The following is a 12,020-nucleotide window of genomic DNA, read 5'->3' on the forward strand; positions in this document are numbered from 1 at the left end:
AAAATACTTGGCACTCAGAAGGAGTCGTGTTGGAAGAAAAAGCTTCCAATTTATTTTGTATTTAGCGGTATGTTTAAACGTTTTCAAACTAGGTATAGATCTTCATCAGAAACTATGGAGATATATAAAAGAAATATGTAAAAAAAAAATGACAAGTGAAAATACAGCAAAATAAAGTAATGGTGAAAAGCATAAAGAGTGATTAACATAAATGTACATATAATTGAGAGATGTCATATTTCAGTGCAATTCAAATAACAGTACAACTGGGGAGCAAATATATAGAGTCACGGCTACAAAATCATTTCTCTGTAAGGGCATGTTACCACAGTCAGTAAACACAGCGGGTTTGAAACTCTACCTTCGCAGCGTCCAGATGTTGCAGCATAGTGGATGGGATTTCAAGAAATCCCATCTCCACTGTGTGTTCAGAGACGCAGGTGGCAGACTTGCGTAACCGGACATGCAGCGCGTCTTTCCAGATGCTCAGTCTCCGTAGCATAAATTTCCCACAGGATTAAACATACCGCTGTATGCAAAATAAATTGGAACCTTTTTCTTCCAACACGACTCCTTCTGAGTGCCAAGTTTTTTACACATATTGATATTGGGCCGGACACCCTACTTGAGCACCTACCTCAATGACTTTATGAGTGCCGTATATAATCCATTGGTTGATTTTACTCATCGCTCTGTGTATAGAAAGCGGGGGCTGAACTGCATCTCGGCACTAACCAACACCCGGCCCTAATGCTGAGCTGTCAGTTAGTGCCGGGGTGCGGTTACAGCCTCCGTTCTCTATACACAGAGCGGTGAGTAAAATCGGTGCCAACCTATGATTGGAAGCCGGAGTCTGCCAAGGGGAATAAAGTTAATTTCCTCCCGGTACCGGGGCTCTCAGTTGCCAGCACTGCCCAGTGTCAGAGTGCTATTTACCTGCAGTGTGATTTTTCAATGACAGGTTCCCTTTAAATAGACTACACCAGTTTTTTTTTTCTTTTAGCCAAAGTTAAAAACTGATCCTATGGAGATTAAGAATTGAAAAGGGAACTCAATATTTCTCTTCTCATTGAAATTCAGTGCTGGATCTGCATCTGCCCAATGTGCACGTAGCCACTTCTCATATTAGTCGTACTCGTATACACGTCGGCACATGTGGGCGCCATACATAAACTGACGTCTGTGATTGTATAGGATGTGTTCACGCCCATTCTAAGCCTCCATTGCAGATTCCATCAAAAATGTTAGAGGAAAATAAAGCAGCCACGATATACTTTTTCCAATAAAATGACAATAACCTGCCGGACTCCACTGAGGTCAATAGGGTCCGTCTAGAGCCATTACAGTTTGTGACGTTGACACTGCTGTTATTTTTGTTTTTCCAATTTTATAAGAGCCTGGAATATGAAAAATCCGATGCAGATGTGAACATGGGTTAAGCTGGAATGGACTTGTGTGTGTAAACAAGTAAGGACACCCCAGAGCCAAGATCAACATACGTCTGATCCATTGATGGCGCTATGCCCTAGTTAGACACTGACTGTGTATTTTTGGTGTGAGCAGCAATCTCTATTTAAACTGGTTTCTTGGCATACGTGAATAGCAAGATAAGACCTCAGATTGAAAGGGCGTTTTCAAAAAATTGTTATATTGAACAGATATTTCCAATCACGCTCCAATATATACAGTATGTGTAGCAAATACATGATCAGTGAGAATTTGTGTGTGTTGCTGATCATATCTGTTATGATGGTGTAAAAATGATCTGTAGTCGGTATTGTGTTCTCTCGGACAAACAGACATCTGCTGAAGTACGAGAAAGGAGACCACAAAAGTGATGAGAATGACCAAACCCATCTGGTTCCTGTTTCATATATTAAAACTCGCTGGATGGTGCATTGTTTTTACAAATTTAACGTTCCGTGTAAAAGGACTGTCAGATCAATGTCCCAGTTAGGTTCAGTGCCACCTTGCCCAGGACATATCATGTGTACTCAGAATGTTAAGTAACCGGAGACATATTTGTACATAGCAACGTCAACAGATACGGAAATGTCAGGGTTATTGCAGTCCCAACTCATGTGCGCGTCATATGTTTGTATACATACCCCACTGCGGACATCTCTCATCGGAATTCCACCAAGTGAGATTGTAAAATAAAAAAAACCCGTTACTGTCATCATAACTGAGATACCTAGACTTCCAAGACGTCATTGTTGACATGGTAGAGAAGACGCCATCTGACACCAGGACTTAGGTTTCCAGAACAGCTGCTGGTTGTCTGTCTCTCCAGAGATGATGTGATGTGTAGAAGATATACAACCTAGTTTATGGGGTGTACAAGAGACGAAAACAAAAAAATGAGCAGATATGGATGAATCCCTTAGTGACAGAGCCAATTTGGTATTAATGATCGGGCCAATTTTTACAATTCTGACCACTGTCACTTTATGAGGTTATAGGTCTGGAACGCTTCAACTGATCCTGGTGATTCTGACATTGTTTTCTCGTGACATAGAAACAGATATTAAGGTTGAAGGAAGACGTTAAGTCCATCTAGTTCAACCCATATCCTATCCTAACTTACCCTAACATGTTGATCCAGAGGAAGGCAAAAAAAACCCATGTGGCAAACAGTAAGCTTCATATTGGGGGAAAAAAATTCCTTCCCAACTCCACATACGGCAATCAGACTATCTCCCTGGATCAACGCAATATTAAGGAAACTAGTGTATATACCCTGTAATATTATACTTTTCAAGAAAGGCATCCAGGCCCTTCTTAAATTTTAGTAGGGAATCACTCATTACAACATCATATGGCAGAGAGTTCCATAGTCTCACTGCTCTTACAGTAAAGAATCCGCGTCTGTGAGTATGCTTACAGTCTTCAAAAACTGACCGTCACATTCAAGCATAAGCATAGTGTGAACAGGTGCTTAACCTAGAGTCACCAACTCTTATACATTCAAACAAAAAAGGAAGCCAATCCTCGCTTAGACAGTAATGCAGTTCATTTTTCATAGTTCATGCTTGCATGTTATGGTGCTACAGTGTGCTTCCTTTTTTGCTTGAATGTATACGAGTTGGTGACTCTAGGTTAAGCACCTGTTCACACTATGCTTATGCTTGGATGTGACGGTCAGTTTTGAAGTCTGTATTCATTAACCTTCTGACTGAGCACGCCACCTGTTAGCCGCAGGCGTTTTTAATTAAAGCAGGGCCACTACCCCTCCACAGAGATATAGACTTCAGTCTAAACAGAGGATTTGTATAGGTTCCCATTCAGATGAGGACTTCAGTCTAAGGCTAGTTTCACACTAGCGCTTTTGAGCGCAGCGACGGCTAAGCCCCGCCCCCTGCCGCGCCTCCGCCGGTAGCTCCGCCTACCGGCGCATGACGCTGCATGCGTCCTGCGTCCCCTATCTTTATCACTGGGGGCGCAGGCCGTGCACAGTATGCGTTTGGCGGTGAATGTGTCCTTTTGAAGGTGCGCTGACCTGCGGCAAACGCAACCTGCTGCAGTTTGGTTGCGCTCTGCGCACCGTCAAAAAGACGCATGCGCCGCCAAACGCATACTGCGCACGGCCTGCGCCCCCAGTGATAAAGATAGGGGACGCAGGACGCATGCAGCGTCATGTGCCGGTAGGCGGAGCTACCGGCGGAGGCGGGGCTTAGCGGCGGCCGTGCGCAGGCCGTCGCTGCGCTCAAAAGCGCTAGTGTGAAACTAGCCTTAGCGAGGGTTGGCATAGATAGGGTCCTGGAAAATGAGAAATGCCTTACTGTGGATTCCAGGTACACATAAAATTAGCCATTTTATGCGCTAAACTTTCTCAATTTTTCATACTTCTAATGCAGTAATGCAATTCATTTTTCATATTTCATATTTGCATGTTATGGCGCTACAGTGTGCTTCCTTTTTTGTTTGAATGTGATTATGCTTAAACCTTCTTTCCTCCAGACGTAGAGGATGCCCCCTTGTCCCCGTCACAGGTCTAAAGGCCCTGTCACACATAGCGAGATCGCTAGCGAGAAATGTCACAGATTTGGTGACGCAACAGCGATCTCGCTACGTGTGACATATAGCGGCGACTGGGCCCCCGCTGCGATGTGGCTGATCGTGCTCGAATGTCCTAGGCCATTTTTTGATCGTTGGCGTCCCGCATGCATCGCTGTGTTTGACGCCGACGAGCGACCTTGTTGGCGACTCAGAACTCGGGGATGCAAGCGTGAGTCGTCAGAATAGCTGCTGCGTGACAAGGTACCAACGACCGCCGAGGTCGTTATATGGATCGCCGGATCGATGCTGCGTCGTTGAGTAGATCTGCTTGTTAGACAGCTTACTAGCGACCATGTAGCGACGCACCAGCGATCCTTACCAGGTCGTATCATTGTCAGGATCGCTGGAGCGTCGCTATGTCTAACGGTACCTTAAAAGTAAAAAGATCATTAGAAAGGTCTTTCTACTGTCCCCGCATATATTTATATATTGTAATAAGATCACCCCTAAGCCTTCATTTTTCCAAACTAAATAACCCCAAGTGTAATAACCTGTCTTGGTATTGAAGACCTCCCAGTTCCCTAATAACCTTGGTCACTCTTCTCTGCACCCGCTCCAGTTCAGCTATGTCTTTCTTATACACCGGAGACCAGAACTGTACACAGTACTCTAAGTGTGGTCGCACTAGTGACTTATATAGAGGTATAATTATGTTCTCCTCCTGAGCATCTATGCCTCTTTTAATGCATCCCATTATTTTATTTGCCTTTGCAGCAGCTGCCTGACACTGGCCACTAAATGTGAGTTTGTCGTCCACCCATACACCCAGGTCTTTTTCAGTGACAGTTTTGCCCAGTGTTTTACAATTAAGCACATAATTATACATCTTGCGAGCAAGGAGAAACAATGAGTTTATGTTGCCAAAGTTATATTAAAAAAATTATGTAATTTATTAATTAGCAGAATATTATCCAAAAATGCATATAATACCTATCACAAGTTACATGGGTTTATTTTCAATCTTGTGACTAAATCCATAGGTTAAAGATGACCAAAGGATACAAGACAGAGTAAAAATATGACACATGCAAATGAATAACATCATTGCATACGGATTCCATATCCCTCCAAAATGGAAAAACATGTGCCAACCAATACAGTGAAACAAAGTGGATTAAAGTTTCCAGTGCTGTGACTACCGCATATCCACCAAACACTATACCGCTTCATGTACATAACATAAACATGTGAAAAATAAAGTTTATAAAGGTAATTACCCATAAGTGTTCAGTAGTCCTGTCCTGACCCAGGTCACATACCCCGACGCACATTTCGCGTACACAAGATGTCGCTTCCTCAGGGGGCGTGGCCTAATGTAGGCCTCAGTCCGGTTTGTATAGTGATCCGATCCGGTCACGTGACCGCTAAATAAAGTGAGCAGTGCGCAAGCGTGGAACGCGGAAATACTTCACCCATATAATTCAAACCTCAGTCTCAGCACACAACTCCCGGTCACGTGATGGGGCCGGCACCAAGCACACCACCACGCAACACAGGTGCGGTGTCACACCAAGTATGAAGGAAATGGGACTGTAGTTCCGTGACTCTGTATATAAGTGACCGATTAAATACAAAAATGCATCATACAAATAAATAATATGAATATATTAAGTGCATGCATCTGTGTATCCGTGACTCTGTGTATAAGTGAGCAATTAGAAACAAAAATGCATCATACAAATAAATAATATATATATATAATAAGTGCACACATCAATATATCCTCAAAAGGTATGACATATTAATTCATCTGCAAAAATTATTATAATACGTGCATATTTACCACAGAGATAGGGAATGCATCTACAAAACATTCAATCAATATTTTATACAACAATAAAAGATATATATAAATATATATGCATTGGACAGTAAATTTTTTGCAGTTCCACAAATGTAATCCTAAATTCCTCTCGGTCAGGGGGATTGATCGTGTCCAGTGTGGTATCGGAGGAGATGATATCCAACGCCTCCTTGCACAGAGGGAATGTAAGTGGATTACCACACTGGACACAATGACCCCCATGGGGATCAATGAAGCTCAGGGATTTTCCTCCTTTTTATAAAACCTTATTTTTCTTAAGGGTCTAAATTTTGTCTCTATCCAATACCATTGGTGTTTTAATTTGTGTCTTAGGGTACCGTTACACTAAGCGATGCACCAGCGATCCTGACAACGATATGGATCGCTGGTGCATCGCTAAGTGGTCGCTAGTGAGCTGCCACACAGGCAGATCTCACCAGTGACAGAGCAGCGGTCGGGGGGTCGCTACTTACCTGTCAGACGAGGAGATCCTGATGTCCTTCCGCCCGCATCCACGCGTCGCTCGACGGCGCCACAGGAAGCCCAGCAGGAAGCTGACGACGAGAAATGGTCCAGGACGTTCTCACGCGATCAGCGATAACCAGCTGTAGCGATATCGCTAACAATAACGCTGCTACGTCACAAAACCAGTGACGTTACAGCGATATTGCTAGCGATATCGCTATGTGTAACGGGCCCTTATGTTTTTTTTTTTATTTTTATTTGTCAGTGTGCGATGGATGTGTATATCATCAGTTTAAGCAATGACTGAGGAGATTTCACGCTGTTGAGAAGATTTACGGGCATCTGAAGAAAGAAAGAATATGTGGCTGTGAAAACTACTAATATCTTGAGGATTAACTGTTTTTTTATAGTATTATGTGAGATTTAGTTTAATTTGGAATGTGACAATTCTCTGATATAAATTTGGTATTATATGCTCCTTTGGCATTTGCTATAACTTAGATTTTTACTGTCCAATGCATATATATTTATATATCTTTTAGTGTTGTATAAAATATTGATTGAATGTTTTGTATATGCATTCCCTATCTCTGTGGTAAATATGCACGTATTATAATAATTTTTGTAGATTAATTAATATGTCATACCTTTTGAGGATATATTGATGTGTGCACTTATTATATTTATATTATTTATTTGTATGATGCATTTTTGTTTCTAATTGGTCACTTATACACAGAGTCACGGATACACAGATGCATGCACTTAATATATTCATATTATTTATTTGTATGATGCATTTTTGTATTTAATCGGTCAATTATATACAGAGTCACGAAACTACAGTCACATTTCCTTCATACTCGGTGTGACGCCGCACCTGTGTTGCATGGTGGTGTGCTTGGTGCCGGCCCCATCACGTGACCGGGAGTTGTGTGCTGAGACTGAGGTTTGAATTAAATGGGTGCAGTATTTCCGCGTTCCACGCTTGCGCACTGCTCACTTTATTTAGCGGTCACGTGACCAGAACGGATCACTATATAAACCGGACTGAGGCCTGGATTATGCCACGCCCCCTGAGGAAGCGACATCTTGTGTACGCGAAACGCGCGTCGGTGTATGTGACCTGGGTCAGGACAGGACTACTGAACACTTATGGGTAATTACCTTCTATAAACGTTATTTTTCACATGTTTAAGTTATGTACATGAAGCGGTATAGTGTTTGGTGGATATGCGGTAGTCACAGCACTGGAAACTTTAATCCACTTTGTTTCACTGTATTGGTTGGCACATGTTTTTCCATTTTGGAGGGATATGGAATCCGTATGCAATGATGTTATTCATTTGCATGTGTCATATTTTTACCCTGTCTTGTATCCTTTGGTCATCTTTAACCTATGGATTTAGTCACAAGATTGAAAATAAACCCATGTAACTTGTGATAGGTATTTTATGTATTTTTGTATAATATTCTGCTAATTAATAAATGGCATAATTTTTTTATATAACTTTGGCAACATATACTCATTGTTTCTCCTTGCTCGCATTGCTATATTTGAGTCGCCATATAAAATGGGTATTTAATTAAGGACCCTTGCTGGCACATTTATTTGTATATAATTATACATCTTATTAAAAATAATGGTCTGTCTATGACTGTGTGCATAAAAATGAAAGAAGAAACGCTGACGGCACCGCTGTTACCGTATATCCTCAGATGGTGTGCGGCATTCGGACCGCTGATGACTGGCAGCTTCGGGTGCTGGACCTGGGAATTCACAGTACTGTATGAGTCCAAGTAGAGATAAGGTCGCACTCAATGAGCTGATGAAAATATCGCTGGTTTATTGGCACAAGTTACACATGTCAGGCCGGGGGAGTGATATCGGGAGTGCAAAGAGAGCTGACAACGGCCGTTTCACGCTGTCCAAGCGCTTCAGCGGGTCATATAGTGGAAGGAAGTGACGAGTTCATATAGAAATCAAGTCACCTAATACCTCCTCCTTCCACAGCTGCTGTCTAAATAACGTGAGTGAATTAAAGACAAACAATAGTACATCAAATATACAAAAAGGCACAAATACAGATAAATACAAATACATATCAATATGGACAAAAAGAGAGAACTAAGAAAGAAATAATTGTTACAATCATCTTGTCATTGTGACATAATTATGTGACATTATATGGACTATATAAATGTCAAACAAATATAATAGCCATATGTACACTCACTGGCCACTTTATTAGGTACACCATGCTAGTAAGGGGTTGGACCCCCTTTTGCCTTCAGAACTGCCTCAATTCTTCGTGGCAGAGATTCAACAAGGTGCTGGAAGCATTCCTCAGAGATTTTGGACCATATTGACATGATGGCATCACACAGTTGGCGCAGATTTGTCGGCTGCACATCCCTGATGCGAATCTCCCGTTCCACCACATCCCAAAGATGCTCTATTGGATTGAGATCTGGTGACTGAGGAGGCCATTTGAGTACAGTAAACTCATTGTCATGTTCAAGAAACCAATATGAGATGATTCGAGCTTTATGACATGGCGCATTATCCTGCTGAAAGTAGCCATCAGATGTTGGGTACATTGTGGTCATAAAGGGATGGACATGGTCAGCAACAATACTCAGGTAGGCTGTGGCGTTGCAACGATGCTCAATTGGTACCAAGGGGCCCAAAGAGTGCCCAGAAAAAATTCCCCACACCATGACACCACCACCACCAGCCTGAACCGTTGATACAAGGCAGGATGGATCCATGCTTTCATGTTGTTTACGCCAAATTCTGACCCTACCATCCGAATGTCGCAGCAGAAATCGAGACTCATCAGACCAGGCAACGTTTTTCCAATCTTCTACTGTCCAATTTCGATGAGCTTGTGCAAATTGTAGCCTCAGTTTCCTGTTCTTAGCTGAGAGGAGTGGTACCCAGTGTGGTCTTCTGCTGCTGTAGCCCATCTGCCTCAAAGTTCGATGCACTGTGCGTTCAGAGATGCTCTTCTGCCTACCTTGGTTGTAACGGGTGGCAATTTGAGTCACTGTTGCCTTTCTATCAGCTCGAACCAGTCTGCCCATTCTCCTCTGACCTCTGGCATCAACATGGCATTTCCGGCCACAGAACTGCCGCTCACTGGTTTTTTTTCTTTTTCGGACCATTCTCTGTAAACCCTAGAGATGGTTGTGCGTGAAAATCCCAGTAGATCAGCAGTTTCTGAAATTCTCAGACCAGCCCTTCTGGCACCAACAATCATGCCACGTTCAAAGGCACTCAAATCACCTTTCTTCCCCATACTGATGCTCGGTTTGAACTGCAGGAGATTGTCTTGACCATGTCTACATGCCTAAATGCACTGAGTTGCCGCCATGTGATTGGCTGATTAGAAATTAAGTCTTAACACACAGTTGGACAGGTGTACCTAATAAAGTGGCCAGTGAGTGTATCTAATCTCTGATACCGTTTCTTGTCACTGGAAACAGAAAAAAAGTAAATGCGGCACACACGTACGCATAAAAACATATACGGACACTGGATGTACTAATCTAAACATTCTGTGCCCGAGTAATTATGACTGAGGCAATTAAGTGTATACCAAAATATATCAAGAATATGTCACCACAACTAGACAGATACCGCATGCTGGATTGACCAATCATTCTGGGAATGAAAATTGCAGATATATGCTGAAAAAATCATGAATAAAATCAGTGATTTAAATATATCCATGAAAGTTCCAAAATGATATAACCAATAAATGGAATAAACACATTAATAAATGCAAGACTATAGTATTCTGTTCAATCGTGTGGTAATTTCAAACTGACAACTAATTGTATAAAACATGGGATCCAAAGAATGGTGAAACCTAAATACATACAATAACATCTTTATGTGAATAGTAAAGCAATCCTGAAGCCGAGTACACATATGTATATCAGCTTATTCCTCACAAAAAGACAGCCATGTCTATTCTATCATTGAATCCAGTCGGACCCATGGCACGGGTGTCCATGATCCACCTGGATTCTCGTCTTAACAAAATCCTGTGTAAATTACCTCCTTGAGGGGTAAAACCACCTTTTCAATTCCAGGAAAAGAGGACAGTTGGATCACCTCCATGTGTGTCCCTAACATGACTGATTAAACGCAGGACCCCTTTCCCTGTTCCAATCGATTTATAGTGCTCCCTAAAACGGATATATAAGGGGCGTATGGTTTTACCTATGTAGTAAAAACAGCACGTGCAAAAAATAACATATACCACATGATCTGTCTTACATGAAATGAAATCAGAAACCGTGTGACTGATCGCACCCATACGTATGGTGCGGTCAGTACAATGAAACTTGCAATACGGGCAGTGGCCGCACTTGAAGTTACCCCTAGGGATTCCTTTGCTTAACCAATTATCATGCTCTGTGACCATGCGATTTTTCACCAAGACATCCTTAATTCTTGTGCTACGTTTACATGAAATAAGGAGCCCTCTGGATACTATATCACTTAAATCTCTGTCCTGCTCTAAAATATGCCAGTTCCTTCTTATTGCAGATTGGATCTGTTATTGCAGATCGGATCTGTCGATCCATAGAACTGTAACGAAAACAGAATGTAAACCTTTTCTCATTCTTGACCTTCTTACTGCTGCTAGATATGTCCTTATTATTCTTAGTCCTATGTTGTTGTTCCACTTTTTACATCGCTGTATCTAATATGGTATTTGGGTACCCTCATTGTCTGAGCCTGTTGTATAAATCCTTGGATTGTGTTTCAAAGCCCCCTAAGGTATTATTAAGGTGGCCTACTCGCAGGAACTGGCTGTATGGTAGTGAGTTAATAGTGTGTGGGGGGGTGGAAGCTATCATAATGCAACACCGAATTGGTTGCGATAGGTTTCCTGAAAACTGACGTACATATTGTCATGATCCATGCTGGATCAGGACATATAAAAAGCACAGGTAACCTTTTTTTTCCCTAAGCTGTGCTTAAGGTTGTTTTTTGCCCCCGGTGGCCATTAGGATTATTGTACTGTGGTGTCGTTTGTTCTGAGTTTGCCCCGGTGGTGGTGAGCGTCATTGCACTCTAGTTTCTTTAGTTAAGTGCACATGATTATAATGCAGGTGTGATTGCTGGCTCTGCTATAAAAGAGTCACAGGTGTTGCAATCAGTGTTGGTGATAGTGTTCATTTCAACCATCCTTGGTGGAGGAAGGAACTGGAGAGCGTTCCTTGCAGCACTGTCTTAGCCCTGGTGTGGAAGGAGTCATAGGGGATTTCCTTGTAGCTCTGTTTGGTGGCAGCGATTCAGGAGGAGAGCTGCATGCTGGAGGTGGACTCTGTTGCCAGGAGCAAGTGCAACAGAGTAAAGCTAATTGGTGTTTCCCTATTTGTGTTTTTCCTTAGTGTGTATTAGTACAGCGGTGGGGCCAGTGCCTGCGCCACCCAGCTCCTTAGCAAGGAATAGGTGTAGGGTGTGCTAGGGTGACAGGTTTCTGATTGGCGCCCGGTGCGGAACCGGCATAGGGAACATTAGGAGTGTTAGGGACACTGACTCAGAGGAGTACAGTAGTCTCCACGTCCCCTTTCCCTATCGCAGGGCCCATCGTTGTAACTGTTTCCCTTCCCTTTGTCTTGTTTTAGCTACCAGCCTGCGAGCCGCGTCACACAGGACAGTATCACTTGC

The sequence above is a fragment of the Dendrobates tinctorius genome, unplaced genomic scaffold (genome assembly GCF_039654945.1).
Source record: "Dendrobates tinctorius isolate UK_male_01 unplaced genomic scaffold, ASM3965494v1 ptg000383l, whole genome shotgun sequence".
Lineage (NCBI taxonomy): Eukaryota > Metazoa > Chordata > Amphibia > Anura > Dendrobatidae > Dendrobates > Dendrobates tinctorius.